The 18,820-nt window shown below is 43.9% G+C and overlaps 2 long non-coding RNA genes across 2 annotated transcripts; one reads left to right on the top strand and one right to left on the bottom strand.

Moving 5' to 3' along the window:
• Positions 1-11,373: 11,373 nt before the first annotated feature.
• On the bottom strand, positions 11,374-13,676 carry LOC131084858 (uncharacterized). Its single transcript, XR_009114599.1, has 2 exons — positions 12,853-13,676; positions 11,374-12,772 (listed from the first exon to the last, which is right to left on the bottom strand). It is a non-coding gene; the product is annotated as an uncharacterized LOC131084858 (long non-coding RNA).
• LOC131084857 (uncharacterized) lies at positions 11,626-13,756 on the top strand. Its single transcript, XR_009114598.1, has 3 exons — positions 11,626-11,707; positions 11,857-12,833; positions 13,670-13,756. It is a non-coding gene; the product is annotated as an uncharacterized LOC131084857 (long non-coding RNA).
• Positions 13,757-18,820: the final 5,064 nt, after the last annotated feature.

The following is an 18,820-nucleotide window of genomic DNA, read 5'->3' as shown; positions in this document are numbered from 1 at the left end:
AGCATTTATATGGTGGGTTTTTATAGGCAATATGTTTTTTAATTTAGGTAGTGATATTTTTTAGTATTTTAATAGTTTAGGTTTTTTATTTTCATGGTTTTAATTATTTTTTTTAATTTTTTCAAATAACTTTGATAGATCATAGGTTATTATTTGTGCATTAGCATAAAGGTAGAGCTTTGGGGACTTTTTTTAGTAATGTTTAGGGTCAGTTGTGCAGTTTTGAGTCTAGTGAGTTGGTTTGATTTAATTTTTATTGGGTGTTACTTTATATTAGCAGTTGTGTCATTTTCAAGGTGTGTTTGAGTTTTTTGGGGTTTTTGAGATATCATTTTAGGAGGAAGTTTATGATGAGCATGTGCGGAGGTTTTGGGCCACTTTATAGTGGGATTTAAAATTTATTTACAGTTAGGTTTATTTGAGTTTTTATTAGGGTTCAATGACGTTGTGGGATGTTTGTTCCGTTAGTAATAGAAATAGGTTTTGTTTTGCTGTGCTGCGATGGGATGGGCGTGTGCTGCGTGCCGGTGCTGACAAAGGTACAGTATTGTTGTGGCTCTGGTGTGTCGGGTTAATGAACTGACATGGTTTAATATAGAGATGAAAACAGAAATAAATATACATTTAAAAATAAATATAACATTAGAGTGGTAAACATAAATATAGATAACAGATACATACATAAAACTAAAATACATAGTATATAATTGTAACATATTATCATATAGATAAATGATAGTCTATTTTATATATATATATATACACAAAGATAAATAAATATAGATTGTAGATATAAAAATATTTAAATAGAGTTAAAGTAAATTGGGGTTTTTTTTTTAGGTTATAGGCTGGGAATTTTAAATAAAGGATAGAAAAAAAATATAAATTCAGATATAGAAATATGTATAGAAATACAAATATCTATACATATTTAATTTAAATAAATAGAAGTAAAAATATATATAATACGGAAAATATATATCTATGATTATATTAGAAGATATTCTCTCTAATATATATAATATCTATGAATAAAATAAATAAAAATATCCATATAAATATCATTATAATTTTGAAAAATAAATTTACTTCCTAAATTTTAAATCTGGTTCAAATAAAGGGGTGTCCTTGGTTTTTATTTGGTTAGAGGCAGGAGTTTTATTTTAAATAATATAAGTAATATAGAAATGTGGATCTTAAGATAGAAATATATAGTAAATATATAAAGAGAAATTGCTAAACTATGACTATAAATTTAAATATAAATATATGTAAGTAATATGAAGAGTTGTAGTATAGAATATAAATAACATTATATGGCAATATAAATTATAAATGGGAATATGAATATAAAAATATGTAAATATAGTTTAAGAGAAAGGGAATGTTTTGGCTTTTATTTAAGTAGAGGCAGGGTTTTTATTTTGAATAAGTGTTCCAGAAGTAAAAATCTTGACGCAGAAATATTAAATCAATATAAAAAATATGAATAAAAATAAATAAAAAATATAAATACCTACTCGCATCGGATGTAATATAGAATATAAATTTATTTATAACTTGACATTGGTAAAGATAAATGTATAAGTAAGCAATAGACATTAATATACATTATAAATACAAATATGAATATAAAAATTGAACATGAGGATAAAATCTATTTAAATATTGTTTAAAACAAAGGGTTGGGTTTTTTTTTATTCTTCTTGTGTTAGAGGCAGGGTTTTTATTTTAAATAATATGAATGTAGATATTATTGTTATATATTTCTAAATATTGAGATATACAATCAAGATATAAATATATATATAAACACAAAATATAAATAAATACAAATAATAGGAAGAGATGTAATGAAGAATACAAATAACAGTATACATAAGTATACATTTTAAATGTAAATGTGAATATGAACCTGAAAAATAGAATTTAAAAAAATATTTAAATAGAGTTTTGAAGAAAGTGGTTCTTTTTGGCTTTAATGTGGATGGAGGCAAAGGTTTTATTTTAAATAATCCAAGTGTTACAGAAGTAAAAATCGTAACAGAAATATATACTTACTATGTAAAAATATTTATAAAAATATACAAATAAATTTAAGTTGTAGGGATATATGCAATATCGAATAGAAATGTATTTATAAAAAGAAATGTGTAAATGGACAGTGTACATCAATATACATTGTAAATAGAAATGTGAATATCAATATGAAAAAATATTTTTAAAATATTTAAATATTTTTTTAAAGAAATTGTTGTATTTTTTTTTTCTTTGTTTTTTTTTGTTTTTTTTTTTTTTTTGTGTTGTGTTTTGTTTTGTTTTGTTTTGTCTTTTATCCTATTAGGCTAGAGGCAGAAGTTTTTTTCCCCTCTTCCCGGTTTTGGGGCATTTATTTCAGAGCAGTTTTCGGCGGGGGTCGCCCCTGTTCTTTTTTGCCGCCTTCGCTGCCGCAGCCCCGAGGCGCGCTGCGCCCCCGGCTGGGGCGGGCGGCAGTGCTGCCGCCTTGTGGGCAGAGCGCGGTACTGCAGCCCTGCACCGAGAGGCCGCCACCTTGGGAGTGGCGCGTGGCCGATGTCGCGGAGTTTTGGTTGACCTTCTCAGCATGGCGGCGAAAAGGGCGGGGAAGTGGAGGACCGGGTGGGTGTAACTGGACTGCCTGCACGGAATACCGACGTCATGGCGGCCCCGACGGATTTTTCTGTGGCGTTTCATGTGTACTCGAGACATGCTGTGGGCTCAGGGGCGCCGCGGGCGGGCGTATTTCGGCGGGTTTGTGACAGGCATCTGGGTAAACGCCTCGCTGTGCCGGGGTCCTCTCACGTCCGCTTTCCCGCCCTGAGGGAGCCGAGCCGGGCCGAATAGTTCCGAAGAGCCGAAGAGCCGAGTGTGGGCGAAAACAGCCGAGTTTCCCCGAAGAGCCGAGTGTGGCCGAAAACAGCCGAGTTTCCCCGAAGAGCCGACTGCGGCCGGGAACAGCCGAGTTTCCCCGAAGAGCCGACTGCGGCCGAAAACAGCCGACTTGAACCGAAGAGCCCAGTGCGGCCGAAAACAGCCGAGTTTACACCAAGAGCCGATGATAGCCGACTGGAACCGATAGCCGAGTGTAGCCGACTTGAGCCGCATTTAGACAACGTGCCGAATACGACCGAGTTTAGCCGAAGAGCCGAACTGAAACGAGTTTAGACCAAGAGCCGAACCAAGCCGAATTCAGCCGAGTTTCATTAAACAGAACCGAACGACGCCGCAGCGCTCTGCATGCAGTGCGCCTGTGCAGACGGCAGGGGGCGCTGTATAAAGTATAAAATATCGACTATCTATAAGAGGGAATAAAAGCTCTATGTCATGTGCAGCAGTAGAAAATTTCAGGCTCCCAGGGAATAAATCGTTTTCTTTAAATCATTTTCGTTTTGGAGTTTTTTTTACTCCCAGGTAGCCTGAAAGTTACTACTGCTGCTTTTTTATTCTAAAGCTAGAAAGGAAAACCAAGATTAGAAATGCAGGGAAAGAAAGAAAGAAAAAGAAAAAAAGAAAATAAGGAAAGGAAATGAAAGGAAGAAAGAAGGAAGGACAGGAAGGAAGGAAGGAAGACAGACAAAAAACCCAAAAACCAGGAGGGCAAGGAGAAACCTACGGGAAAAAAAAAAACCAACCAAAAAAAAAAAAAAAAAAACACCAACAAAAAAACAAACCCACATAAAAAAAAAAAACCTCGGGATGGGTGAGAAACCCCCCTCCACGAAAAATCCAAGATGAGCAAGAAAAATCCCAGAAATACGACAGAAATAAAAACAGGAATAAAACAAAATAAAGACAAAAAAAAAAAAAAAAAAAAAAAAAAAAAAAAAACGAAAAACAAGAACAAGATGGGCAAGAAAAAAACGCAGAAGAAAACCCCAAGATGGGCATGAAAAAGCCTAGAATAAACCCCCAAGATGGGCGAGAAAAATCCCAGAAAAAAAAATAAACCAGAAAAAACCGTAAGAAAGGCAGAGAAAAAAAAAAAAAAAAAACAAAACAAAACAGAAAAGTACCCAAGATGGGCAAGAAAAATCCCTGAAAACAGACCAGAGAAAAACCCCAAAATGGGCAAGAAATAAAATCAGAACTAAAAACCAAGATGGGGAAGAAAAAATCCAGAAAAGAAAAAAAAGAAGGCCAAGAAAATCCAAGGAAAGAAAAAAAAAAAAAAACAAAACACCTGAAAAAAAAACCCCAAGGGGGGCAAGGAAAAACCAAAGAAACCCAACAAGATGGACAAGAAGAAACAAAGAAAAAACCCCAAGAAGTGCCAGAAAAAAATCAAGGAAAAAGGGAGTAAAAGCCCCAAAAAACAAGGCAAGAAAGAGAGGCAATAAAGGCCACAAAAACTCAAGACAAAAAAAAACAAAAACAAGACATGCCAGAAAAAGGTACGAAAATGGTTCTGCCAGGTGCGATCAAGGTGAGCGGGTTCAGATTCAGGTCCAGGAGATGAACAAGTGTCAGATTAGCTTGGGGCACTGCTGTGCAATGCAGCTGTGACACGATTTATGTTTAAATATAGTTTAAATAAATTGGGGATAGTTTGGCTTTTATTGGGGTATAGGCTGGAGATTTCATAAAAAATATAAAACTAGAAATCCAAATATATCATATATATATGTCAATATCAATAAATATTTAATACATATAAATATAAGTAAAAGAAATCTATTGTGTCAAAAGAATATATCTATTATTATATAAAAAGGTATTCTCTCCAATATATATAATATCTATAAAGATAACAAATGAAAATTACAAATATAGATGTGAATAAAATTATGACAAACAAAATTATTTTTAAAATTTTAAATGTGTTTTAAAGAAAGGGTTGTCTTTGCTTTTTATTTCGTTAGAGGCAGAGGTTTTATTTTAAATAATATAAGTACTATAGAAATGTAAATCGACATACAGAAATATATAATAAATATATAGAGATATAAAGATATAATACCAAACAATGAATAGAAATAGAAACCTATGTAAGTAACATGAAGAGATGCAATATATAATATAATTTTTATTATACAGTAATATAAATTCTAAATATACATGCGACTATAAATATGAAAAATATATGATGGGGGCTCGGAGCACCCCAGGTGTGAGTGTGACGGTGATGGGGGCTCGGAGCAGCCCAGGTGTGAGTGTGAGGATGATGAGGGCTCAGATCAGCACCAGGTGTGAGCTGTGAGGATGATGAGGGCTCGGAGCAGCCCAGGTGTGAGTGTGAGGATGATGAGGGGCCGGCTCCTGCCGGGGCGAGGCTGTTTTAGGGGGAGGCTTTGCCTCAGCTCCCTTTTGCATGGAGCTGCTGAGTGGAGGGGTTTATGGGGCGCTCCCGGCGCTGTCTCATGGAAGGACTGCGGGAGCTTCCCACAGGGTCGGGGGGACACCTGGATCCGCGCTTGGGTACGTGGAGCATCGCTTAAAGGAGGCGCCGAGGGACGAATCTTTGTGCCCGGGAGCAGCAGCCGAACAGGTGAGCCCGTGTGGGTTTGGAGCGGGGAATTTTCTCCTTCCCCTTTGCAATTTCATCTTGCCAGTCCCTCCCCGGGTCCCCAGGAACAAAAATGGAGCTTGTGAGGACAAAAGGGATTAAGGAGAAGGAAGCAGCTCCTCTTCTTTTATTGTCTGCGTTTGACCTGAGGGGATCCCTCTTGACTTGTGGTTTTAAGGGTGTTGATTGCAGGAAAAGCTGCCTTTTCCAGGCTGTTAGGGGTATCCCGGGGGTGACAGGGAATCCCTGCGTTCTATTCTAAGGGGAATGGGAAAAGTATTCTTGTGGTATTATGGGTTTGATTTGAAGGCAGCCACCCCATTTGCACCACCCTCGGGTTTAAATGGAGGGGGCAGCCCTGGTGTCCCTCCTTTTCAAGGGTTTGCATGGAGGTCGAAATCGCCCTTTCCCATCAGTCGAAGGCTTTCATTTGGGGAGCGCCCCTTCTTTTCTGCTCTCCTAGGGGGTGAAATTGGAGGGGAGAAGGCATTTCTTTGCCCTTGTTGAAGTGAGGTGCGCCCCGTCTGCGGTTTCGGGGCTGGCTTGCGGGAAGCCGCAGCTCCGGCAGCGTTTGCAGGGCTGCAATGGGGCTGTGCCGCTGCATTGGAGGGCGCTGCCCGTGCCCGCGGCCCGGCCCGGAACGTTCCCGCTCGGGAGCGCTGCTGGCACGGCCCGGGCAGCTGCCGGGGCGCACGGGGGATTCGGCGCGGCCGGGCCGGCCGAGGGCGGCAGTGGCGGAGCCGCGCCGGTGCGAGCCGTGCGGAGCCGAGCGGAGCCGGGCCGGGCCGGCCAAGGGCGGCAGAGGCGGCGCGGGCGCTGCTGCGCCGGCCCGGGCGGTGCCGGCCGCTCCGGGCGCGGGGCTCGGGCGCCGCCGGTAGTCCCGGGCCCGGTGCCGGCCCCGCCGGGCAGGGGCAGCGGGCGGGGCTCCCCGGGACGGCGCCGGCCCCGCGTGCCGGAGCAGCCGCCGCAGGAGCCGCTTTCCTGCCGGGAGCCGCGCTCCGTCCGGGGCCGGCAGCGAGCGCGGGGTTCGGCCGCTCCAAGTTCGGCGGTGCCGTGGCTCGGAGGCGCTTTGGAGGCGTTGATGGCATCGCTGGGTTCGGTTTGCAGCGGCTGTCCGCTAAGGGATATGGGGTTCTTCCTGAGTGGGCACGGTTCTCGGTGCCGGTAGGGATGATAATGGTTTGTTTTGGATTGGGTTTTGTAGTCGGATTTTTTTTTCCCCGGGGTGTTATGTTTAGAAGGGTGCGCAATGGATTTTACGGGTCGTAGCGTGAAGCAGCGGTTCGGATTTTAATTCTGTTGCGGTGGCTTTTATTAGCGTGAGTGTGTAGTGTTTGTTTTGGGCGGCTTGGGGTAGCGTTGTGTCGTTCATAGCAGCGGGTTTTTAATCTCGATAATTGCATGTGTGTTTATCGTCTTCCAGGGCTTTTATTTGTTTGGTTTGTTTGATTGTAGTGTATGTTTTATGGTTACGGGTAATTTGGGGGACATTGTTTATGGTTACGTTTGTTTTTAGTCTTTGTGTTTGTTTCTAGGTGGTATTTTTATTTTGATAGCTTGAGGCACTATGGGTTTATTCAGTTGGGAATTATTTTTTTGTTGCAGATTTAAGTTTATCTGTTTTTTGGTATTATTCTCGTTGTTGGTTTCTTTATTTTCTTTTTTTTTTTTTTGTTATTGTTGTTGTTGTCTTTTAATGTATTTGAGTATTGTTTATCAGGGTTTTTTTTGGGAACATGGGTATTTATATGGTGGGTTTTTAAAGTATTTATTAATTTTGGGTAGTTAATTTCTTAGTTTTTAGTGGTTGAGATGTTTTTCCATTTTGTTAATTAGTTCAGGTTTTAAAGTTATTTTTACAGAGGATTGTTTATTCTTTGAGTTAGTGTAGAGGTAGAATTTTGGTTTTTTTTTTTTGTTTGTTTTTAGTAACGTCGTTCAGGGTGAGTGGCACTGGCTTGAGTTTAGTAGATTGGTTTGACATTTTTTTAGTACTTTTTGTAATTTGCTGTGTGTGTTTCTAGAGGATTTTCTTTTATTTTGGTTCCATTTTTCTGTCGTGATGAGAATTGTTATTGAAAAGAGTGTTCTTTGTTTTTTTGCTGACACTTGTTTGGGTGTTGGAGGTATCTTGATGTTTTTGGAAGATATTGGGGGGAATTTGATGCTGTTTGTTCTGTCATTTCATTTAGGAATTGGATTTTAAATATGCAATTATGACTCTAACTATATTGTAACGAAAGAAATAGATGTGTAGCAATGGGAATGAGCCAATTTTATTTTTATATATTCGGTCAATTTTTAAAATTTAACATGTAACATAAGTCATTATATGTTACAATAAGTTACTCTAATTTTAATAGAGTATTGTGTATGTTTATAGATATATGAATAGAGAATATAAATGTAAATACAACCCAAAAAAATACAAATATATAAATGTATTGCAACTATATGGAGATCTATAAAAAATTAATAATAAATTGTAAATGTAAAATAACATAAATTGATACAATATATAATACACGTAATACTGCATATATTTTATGAAAAATATTAGAGGAAATGGATATAAAATAGATATAAATACGGATGTGATATACCTATCTATTTATATCTATCATTTGTTGTATATTATGATAAATATAAATATAAAAAAAATTAGGTAGTTTAAAATAATGGATGGTTTTGGGTTTTTTTTGCCAAAGCAGGGGTTTTAGTGTAAAAATTACAAATACAAATAATATAAAGGTAGAAATATAAGTATAGAAATATATCATAAACACATTAAAGATTTATATAAAATTTAGAAATATAAGGAAAAATAAGTTGTAGCAGTAGATATGGTAAATAATTTAAAAAATAATTCCCGTATATTTTTGAATAAGGTGCATATTAAATATAGTTATTAATATAATGCATCAATATAAACTATAAATATATATAAAATATCAACAATCTATAAGAAGGAATAAAAGCTCTTTGTCACGTGCAGCAGTAGAAAATTTCAGGCTCCCAGGGAATAAATCGTTTTCTTTAAATCATTTTCGTTTTGGATTTTTTTTTTTTTTACTCCCGGGTAGCCTGAAAGTTTCTACTGCTGCTTTTTTATTCTAAAGGTGGAAAGGTAAACCAAGATTAGAAATACAAGAAAGGCGAAGGGAAGGAAAGGGAAAGGAAAGGAATGGAAGCAGGAGAGGAAGAGGGAAGGGAAGTGGTGAAAAACAGAGTGAAAAAAGTAAAAAGAGTTGGAGGGAAAAAGAGAGGGCATCCGGGAGGAGCGGTGCTGCCTCAGGTGCTTCCCCGCCCTGGGGCGAAGGACCCGTTTGATGCCCAGGAGGGACTGCAGCTGCCGGTGGCGGGGGACGGAGCCGTGGCTGCCAGCCCGAGACTACAACTCCCGGCAGGCCCTGCTGCTGGCGCGGCGTGTGACGCAACGGCCGACGCGGCACACGAGTGGCTGGCGTGCCAGGCGGCGGCGCGGGGCTGTGCGCGGGCAGCTGCCGGCGCCTCTCCCGCGCGGGACGGCGACGCTGGAGGGGCGCAGCCTCCGTCTGGCCGCCCGCCCGGTGCTGAGCAGCGCGGAATGAGCGTCCGCCCGGTTCCTCGGCCTCCCTCAGCGGTGCCGGGGGCGGGGGCGCTGCCGCCCGCCGATGGCGGAGGGCGAGGCGGTGCTTTGCTGCCGCGGGCCGGGAGCTGCGGGAGCCGCCCCGGGCGAGCGGCGCCGGGCGCTCCCGCGGTCCCGGTGGGGCGGCCGCCCTCGGGCTGGCGGAGGCGCCGGAGGAGCCCCCGAGCTGCAGCCGTCTCCCTCGGGCTGCTGCCGGTGCTGCGGGCGGAGGCGGCTCCGCCCGTGTTGGGCGCTGCGAGCAGGGAGCGCTGCGGTATCGCCGGCATGACGGGGCTGCTGCCTGCGTTAGTGCTCGTGGCTCTTTGTGCCGTGACAGCGGATGGAGCGGCGCTGGGCGGTAAAGCCAGAGATGGCCGGGAGAATGCCCAGCGCAGGGAGCAGGCGGGCTGTATGCTTCGGATGGCACAGGTGCGAGCTGCAAAGTCACCCCCCCTTCCGCCCCTGCCCTCCCGAGCCCCAGGGAAAATGCTTTCCAGCATTGTCGAGCTTCTGAGAGACAAAACTTGTGATTTGACACTAGCATCCAGAAAAGGTTTCTGTCTCGATTAGCAAATGCCTAAATTGTTCTTGGTTACATCCCATGACCGGTTTTAGGCAGTGACTTCATACTGCTTTTAGGATTTTCTTGTACACTGGTGAGAAAATAGGCAGGTCTGATAGTGGTTTCACTTTTTTTCTACTTCACGTTCCATAAGATTCTTTTATCCAAGCGATTGTTTTAAAATTCTACTGTAAGCGTTTGTGGTTCACTTTTTTTTTCTTTGCAGCACCCGGGCCTTTTTTTTTTTTCTCTAAATCGGGAGTAAATATAGCTGAGTAAAATTTCCTTGGTTATCTTCCTTCTTTTTAAACTTAATTGTTTTTATTAATAATTCTATTTGAATATGCAGAAAAAGTGGGTATGTCCTGTAATCTATGCCAGCTTTTTCTCGTTTACAGGGTACTCACAAAATATGTCTCCCTTAGTGTCCCACAGAAACATTCTGGGTGAAATCTGAATTAAGGTATGTGTTTTCAAATAAGTAATCAGTTTAGATATTTGCCTGTGTACCTTTTCCTGTAATTCAGAGCTTGTGTTCTGTGGGTTTTATGATAAACCTGTAAAACATGTAAGAATGGTTTTGCAAGTCTGAATCGTTGAAGGCAGCAATAAGTGGATTTAAAGCCTGTTCTTGAGCAGACAAAGGGGAAAAGTGTGACTCTGATGCTGAACTTGTCATTTTTCATTTGACTTGCCTTTAATTATTGAAGAAGAGAGAGAACTAGGAAAAGAAATAGAATTGATTATTGAGCACTCCTAAAAAGCTCACCATGATTCTGTGTAGAGCCAAAGTGAAGGATGATGGAACAGAGCTCTGTGCATTAGAAGGAAATAAACCTGATGTCCACACAGAGTCTTACTAATTTCTGTTTTTAAAATGCAAAATAAGTTTAGGAAGTGTTGGAAGTTAGTATTTTGGGAAAGAAATGGCAGTTCCACAAAACATTCCATTCCATTTAAGAGAGGCCCTTGGGCTGATTCATGTTGTAACTGCTGTCACGGCAATCAGTTGGTGGTTCAGCCTTGAAACGTGCACTTGGCCTTCTATAAAGCACTGTTTTGTTTGCCTTTCAGTGCTATGAGTCTTGATAAATTGGAGAAGTGCCCAAGAGAAATTCATCATCCTGAGATACAAAAGGTAGGAAGTGACTTTTTTTGGTTTGGTTCTTTTTCTTTATTGTTTTCCGGAAATAGAAGTAATTAAGTATAGATACTACTGGTTTGTTTCTTCCAGTAGCTGATAATACTAATACCAACAATAATAATAATAAGAGTAAAGTAATACTACTTCAACTGTCTTTATTTATCCATTGGACTGGCCATTTTAAATCTAAACTTCTAAACACAAATCAAACCATCATCCTTGTAGAATCTTTAATAGGAGTGGGCTAAAGATCCTGGTTTTGCTTACAGGATTTATTGGTTCATGAAGAGCAAGAGGTAAGTACAAGCCTAACTACCCTCTAGCTCACAGACCTGCCCGGTGAATAGAGCTTTGTTTTTTTGATGGGCTTGTGATGACTTTGAAATCAATTGCTCATTCATTACAGTAAAAAAAAAAAAATTGTTTTGAACATGACAGCAAAAATAACTTTAAGCACAACTTAATAATAATAGATCACCAATTTTAGTTAATAATTTTATGCTGTACTCTTGGGTGAGGGAAGACTCGGACACTCAATATGAGATCAGCAAGCTATGTTTATTGCAGAGAGTATCAGACACTTATATAGCACATAATAAGCTTATGAATATTCTGTAAGCCAAGCGATCTATTGGTTAAACTATACCATCAACTCTTCCTCATTCCTTTGGGCCTACATTCCCTATTTCCCACGTCTCTCTGTCTACTTGTTATCCTACCCAGCTAGGCCCAGGCACACGCTATCTTGCAGGTGCAAAACTCAAAAATACCTGTGTTCGGTACTTTCCCAGCTCCTGGTCGACTAACGAGCGAATGTCTGCGTGACCTCTGTCATGGAGCCATTTCTCCACACTATACTATCAAAGTTTAAAGGTAAATTATTATATATTAGGAGATGGTATAAAGTGTATGTTGTAATGTGTAGGATATATACAAAGATACATACTTGAAAGTCCGTAGAGGAAACAAATTTTTATGCCTTCTGTTTGACTGTTTGTCATATATTTGGTTTTATTTCCCAGGGATCAGTGAATTTTAACTCTGGAGTCCTCTATGCTAAGGATGCTCAGCTTACAGATGATGAAATGTTCAGTAATGGTGAGTTTTTCACCTTCTCCTTCATTGTTTTGCTCATCTGAATAAAAAAAAAAAAGGCAAGATTAAAGAAAAAGCAATAGTTTTATTATTTTTACCCTGTTATGTCTGTTTCCTCAGTATTTGCTGGAGCTGTGCTTACCCAAGGTTTGGGTAAAACAAGCTTTGGGTTCCTTCTGTCTCACTGGGAGTTGCCCAATTCAGTTGCATCTGGTGAAATTCACCCTGAGACCTTATAGAACCAGCTCCAACTACGTGAGAGCCATTTGCAGTTCTCTCCAGACACCTGGAGAATGGGTGACGTTTCTGAGGATCCGGCGAGCGTGCTTCTGTCAAAACTCAGTTTGTGAAATTTCTGGGGAAAACCCTTCTGTGTCCTGAAGGGTTCAAACTCTGGTGAGGATCCAGTTATCAGGTGCTCACCTGGATGGTTCCAGCTGCCAAAGGTAACACTTGTACTCTTGCCCTGTAGTTTACATCTATTGTATTTTTGTTATTTTGCAGGATTTTTTGTCTTTGCAAAATATTGTGCATTTCACTCTTTGGAACCTCTCAGATGGTTCTTTGGTGCAGCACCACCCCATGGGACACTTGGCTGCTGTCCTGAAGGGGTTGGTCGCTAGAATTGTAAATCCTGGAGAGTTTGTAAGTCTTCTGTCCCCAGGGAGGTATCATGCTTCGTTTACTTTTGTTCTGTTGGTTAGGCGCTGCCTCTCGTTGCAAGTATGAATTTCAAACTGCCCTGTTCTTATTTTAACTTTTTTCCTGGTTCTCTCCGTCCGGCAGGGAAAGACTCTCGTATCCTTGTCCTCGAGCTCGGTGCTGTCCAAGAAGATACAGAGACTAAAAAAATCATATGAAGCAAAATATGACTGCAGGGAAAAGAAGCTGGAGAGAACAGAAGGTGATATTGTTATCCTTACCCTGTATTAGAGACATCCGCTGTGCTTTGATGCTGGCAGCTGCCAGGGGCTTGTTAGCTCTTTGTAGGCAGGTGTAGGTGTTCACTTGTAGTTTTTATCTCTGTTCAAGTCAATTCAAACTTTGCTAAGCTTACATTTGAAAATTACTCTCTAGAACAGTCCAGCATGACATGCTGGATGTCGTCTCCCAGAGGGACCCAAAACTGCCATAAATTTCACAGGGAGGGATGGGTGTAGAATACTAAAATCGTTCAAGGTTTTCATTTTTATAGGTATTGGCAAAGAAAATGAATTTATCTCTAAATTCATTTGGAAAGAAACCCTCTCTCTCTCCACTTATTTGTATACAGGAATGTAGGAAACTCTGACTAGAGATGGGTAATAGCTTTGAAAATAAAGACATAAGTTTTATCTAGGAATGAACCAATCAAGTGCCCTGAAAGCATGAGAACAGCTGCAGGGGCTGAAGGGAACAGAAAGGGTTCTATCTCATGAACAGAGGTACCTTTTCCTTACAGGTGCTTGTGCTGTAGTTTGGGTTCTGCTTCCTAACATTTCTAGTGTGACAGGGTTTACCATAGAGACAATCTGCCAGGAGGTAGCGCTTTGGGGGGTATGGCAGTCCTGGGTGTGTATTCTGAACTCCTTCAGAATGTTAGGTTTGGAGTATTTCTTATCTCAGGAAAACAGCAGTCTTTTGCATCTGCATATCAGCTGTTGAAATTTTGGGTTCAATTTCTTGAATCACAAATGTCATAGGATTCCTCCCAGATGGCAGCTGTCATGAAGTATGGCTCTTCTTGGTCTTGGGTTTCAGGGGCTGTTTCCAAAGTGACCTACAGACATTGGAATGAAATCATTATTTACTGTGTAAAAGAATCACTCTCCAAAGCATCAGCCAAGGTCTAAATGTGCCATTCTGCCTTTTAAAAGTACCAACATCACAGGATTTTTCTCAGATTAAAGCTTCCATGGAGTCGGACACCACAACATCGGATCTCTCAAGCCTGGCCCTTGAGAATTGTGTGCCTCCTGTGAACTGGTCTTGCCAGAAGGGCTTGCTGAGTTTTCCATTGTGTGGAAAAGAGATCCCATTTGCAGCCTGAAGCCTCATGTTTCCTGTAGGATTTCTACTCCTAGAATTGCACACTTTGAAGGATTTCTTATAGCAGAAGTTTTTTGGGAACTAGGACTCTGGTTGGATTTGGGTCTCTGGACTCTCAGGTGAAGTGACCTTGAGACACTAGGGCATGCAGATTTCCTTGCTGTTGAAAAGAGCTATTGTTCGCACCCAGGAGCCATGGTCTGAATGGGGGTGTCACCTCTTAAATTTGCAAATGTCACAGGATTTCTTCTAAATGAATGGTGCTAAGAACATAAGGTCTGGCTGGCTTTCGACTTAGAGGTGCCTCCTCTAAATTGGTCTTCAGACGCTAGGTTGGAAAGTGTTCCTACATATGCCAAATAGCCCTTGCTATGCAATTAATAAGCTTCAAATTACCATGGAGTTGCTGCCCCTGCAAAGATTTTGGCAGAGCCTGGTTGTGGTGCCCCACTCCACTCCACCACCCTTAGCAGGTCCTTATGGTTGCATGGGGAATCATCGTGGAGCATGCCAACCCAGCTCCATCCTGGGAACAGCACCTGTATTTTACCCTAAAATTTCTGTCCCATTATAGCTCCTATTAGGATACAAATGTAACTTCTCGGTTTCCACTGATTTTACCCCCAGTCATCTTTCCATACAGACATTGCTCCACTCCCCAGAGGATTATTGTGAGCAGATGTGAGTTCTGCTGTCCCTTTGGACTGACAAAGACAGAGGTTTTGTCCCAAGTTGCTTTTGAACCTGTCCTGCACCTGTTACGAGTCCTCAGTCTCCTGCAATTTTGTGGGTCAGTCACATGTAAAACAGCACAGCTGGCTGGCATGCTTTGCTCATGAGGGGAGACAAGAGAAGAATTCCTCTGCTCACACCAGACCTGCAGCTGCCAAACCTCACCAAAGCACCTGAGGAGCCCCCAGGGACTGATGGTACAGAAGGGAGGTGATGGAGGACAGCACAGCAGGCAGCCTGCCCTCCATCTGGGTGTGAAGAAGGCAGGGCTGGGAACTGTAAGCAACATCCCAGCAGGTCTGGCTGATGGTGCCACCCTGAGGGCTTCCCCTGCCTTTGGGCAGTCCCAGCTGCTGCAGCTCACTTGACAGACTCATTGTCTATACTGTGCTTGGCTGCACTGGAGATGATGAAGCCGAGGACAGCAATGGTTGCCTTCACATCCCCTGACTGCAGATGGGAAGGAGGGCGAGCTCTGTCACCTTGGGAAGGCGTCTGCAGAGTCACTGCTGCCCGTCTCTGGAGCGTGGCTCCATTGGGGGACCGTGGTAAGGACAGCAGTGCTCACTTAACTGTGCACCTGAGGACAGCTTCAGGATCTTGTCATACTGTGGGAGAGCAGAGCTTCACAGTAAACACCAGCTAACACACTGACTGCCAGTGTTAACACTAACAGTTCTTACCTAAATATTAATACTAGTAACACTTACTATGCGTATTATTAATCCTAGTAGAGGCTGGTAGCGTTCTTTAGGCTGAGGCTTGCATGAAGAATACAAAATTAATTAACGTTGCTGATTATGCTATTGTGTTGAAATACTTGGCCTCCACTGCGGTAGCCCCACGCTTACCTCGATGGCCTGCCCCAGCAGGTCCCAAAACACCTGGATGCAGATCAGCTTAAGCTTCACTGATGTGATAAACAGAGTTCACTCTTTATAATTTTTAAAATTTTAATAAAGGATAAAAGGACAAAATAATCCAGCACTGGGATGCTTTTAGCACACAGCCAAAGAGCACAGAGGTAGCTTAAAAACATGTTCACTATATACTGTTACATTGCTGAGGTTACAGGCATATTCATTAACTTACACATTATTCAAACATTCCTTTGACTTTTTGATGTTCCAGGAACTCTCTTGTTTGGTTTTAACCTCTGACTTGTCTGCAGAACGTTCTGTAAATTAGGTCTACATATTTTATTTCTTCCTGTAGTTTTATCCTGTTGCTTCACACTCCCTGATAACACTGGTAAGAGTCGATAAATCCTTCCTGGATGCTTAAGCTCTTTTTGTGTCACTATTATCTTATCACTTGGTAGGGGCAGTCTGCAGTTATAAGAAGCAGAATAATTGCTTTACACCATTTTCTGAGTAAGTTACATAGAAGTATTTTAGTTTCTATTTTAACATTTTGCTAAAGCCTACCATATATTTATCATGCTACTATTCATATGAAATATACAGTGCATACATAAACTGGCATATTACACTATACAAAGCAGTTCAAAGTAAGAATAAGTTTTACCACATCAAAATACTTGTAATGCAAAAAGCTAATCTATGAATGTGAAAGCCAGTATTGTTTTATCATCTATAACATCCGACGACGAGGGTGAGCAGCGGGCCCGCAGCAGGCGGAGGGCGGGCAGGGGGACGCGGGCACTTAACTTTGGCCAGGGTGCTGATCTCGGCCAGTCGGGGCAGGCCAAGTCCCCGCAGAAGCGCTGCACGCCCTCCCCGCTCCCGAGCCCTCTCCTCACCAAATCGCCGCCGCTCCCTAGTCCGCCCTGCTGTCGCAAAGACGACCCGGAACCCCTCCCGGGCTACACTCCTCTCCGCCTCCTGCCCCGAGTGCCGTTGGGGCGCTCCGGTAGGGGCTCTGCGGGGGTCCTTTCGCCGGGACCTGGGCACGAGAGAAGGCCGGAGAAGGGGACGGGGGTTGCCGCCGCCGCCGCCGCCGCCGCCGCCTGCGAGCCCTTCGGGCAGCCCGAGCTCCGCCCCACGCTCCCACGGGCCGCAGCCTGACGGCTCCTAAGCGTGCCAATCACGGCCCGCCTTTCTCCGTCCGCCCTGTCCAATCACAGCCGCCCTTTCAAACCGGAGGCGGTCCCGCCAATCTCAGCCCGCTCAGTCGCGGCTCGCCGCCTCAGACTGGCCCCGCTCGCCCGTACGCCTGAGGCGCCGCTCCCGCCACCGCCGCTTTGGGAGCCGGCGGAGCAGCGTCCCCGCTGCCGCTGCCTCGGCAGGCGCTGTTGCGGACGGGAAGGGCGGCCGGGAGCTTCCAGTTCAGGTCCTGGTCGAGATCAGGTTCTGGTCCAGGGAAGCGGGCAGGCGGCGGGGAGCGGGCGGACGCGGCCACAGCAATGGCGGCGGCGGGAGCAGCGCTTGAGGGGACCGCGGGGAGTCGCGGATCCGAGCGCGGCGGGAATGGGCGGGCTGGGATTGGTGGAGCCGGCAGGCGCTGCTTCGGGTTGTGATTGGCTGGCTGTCCGCCCGTGGGGCATAAATAGCGGGCGTTGGGGCAGCAGCGGCGTCAGTTCGGCGGTGAAGCTGGGAGCGACGGGAGCTGCGGATGCGCGGTCCGAGGAGCGGCGCTGCGCCAGGACGGGACCCCCGCGGCAGCTGATCCAGGGAGCGCCGGTGAGCACGGGCGCGACGCCTGCGGCAGTATCTGGGGCCGGCCGTGTCCAGTTCTTTCTGCCGCGCCCTGCGTGGCTCGGGTAGCCGGCGGCTGGTGTGGGGCCTGGAGTGGCGCGGTGGGGGGGGGGCGCCGCCTGCTGTCACTGGGGGCTGGGAAGTAGCTGCTTTGCGGTTTCTGGATTTAAAGAAATGTTCAGAATACGAGGAATAAAGCTTGCTTTTTGTATTTTTATTACTTTATTTTCTTTTTACTTGTAATGTTTTTTTCCTTAATTGTGTTATTTTAGTATTGCCCGTTTTAATACATCTTTTTGGTTTGATTTGTTTTCTTTACTAGCTATCTCATGTTAATTCGGTAAGGGTTGTGGGACTGGGGCTGAAACACCAGTTGTGAGAGCAGTGGGGACATGAAACCCCAGGGTGTGGAATAATGATTTTGGCATGAGTCAGGCCCAAAACAATGTGGAGGGGTGGAAATGCTGAGGCTAGATAAATGCCATGGGAGGAAGGCATGGAGCTGCAGCACAGGGCCTGCAGGTTATGCCTGGGGGTTCCCAGCCCCTGCCCTATGGTACCAACGAGGGGCTGAGGGTGTGGGGACTCAGAGGGTTCTAGGGCTCAAGAACCAGCCCAAGAGTGCCTTTTGGGATGGGGGGGCAGGAGTCCAGTGGCTGTTCCCAGCCCCCGGAGCTGCCTGAGGGGAGGTGAGGGGGCCTTTGTGCAGGTGCTGGGCTGAGAGCCAGGGTGAGGGGGAGGGTGGATGTTGAGCTTCAGGCTTCCAGTGTCCCCAGAGTTGGGATGCCACTTAGGGTTGCCACTTAGGGCTGGGTGGGTGGATGGGACAGCTTCTAGAGATACTGAAATTGTAATGATGGCAGTAACTGATTTGTGGCCTTATCAACAGCCCCAAGGTGCAGTGAGAAGCATGAGCAGCTTTTAGCTGCAGCCAGTAGGAAGCTGAGGAGCTGGAGCTGAGGCAGCAGAGCTGGAGGAGACAGAAATATGGTAGGGTTTGATGTAAAACCTCTGTGGGGCTGGGATAGGGATTGTGGAGTGGGGAGGTGAACTGCATGGTTGGAATTGAAATTGCTGTGAGGGCTGTGATCTGAGCTCAAGAACTAGAGCTAAAACAAAGATCCTGTCCTGAGAAGCACAAGTAGTATCGTGTGGCACTACTGTGAAGATGTTGAGCAGGAAGTGCAAGAGAAGAGCTGGCAGTTAAATAAAGCTTGTGGGACTGGAGTTGAAATCACTGGGGACGGGGTGGGGACTGCAGTGCTGCAGAAACAGTCATTGCTACAAGGGATACACACTGTGGATCTCAGGACTAAACGTGGAATGGGATACAGAGCTGGAAGAAGAGAGCTGGCAGTAAAATAAAGCTTGTGGGTCAAGAACTGAAAGGGCTGGAATCACTGGGTCTGGTCTTATCATTGTGGGACTGGGATCGGGTCTGCACACAACACGGGAACTATAGGGCTGGCACAAA

The sequence above is a fragment of the Melospiza georgiana genome, chromosome 6 (assembly GCF_028018845.1).
Source record: "Melospiza georgiana isolate bMelGeo1 chromosome 6, bMelGeo1.pri, whole genome shotgun sequence".
Taxonomy (NCBI): domain Eukaryota; kingdom Metazoa; phylum Chordata; class Aves; order Passeriformes; family Passerellidae; genus Melospiza; species Melospiza georgiana.
The sequence above is the reverse complement of the archived record's forward strand: the minus strand, read 5'-3'. Positions and strand labels throughout refer to the sequence as shown.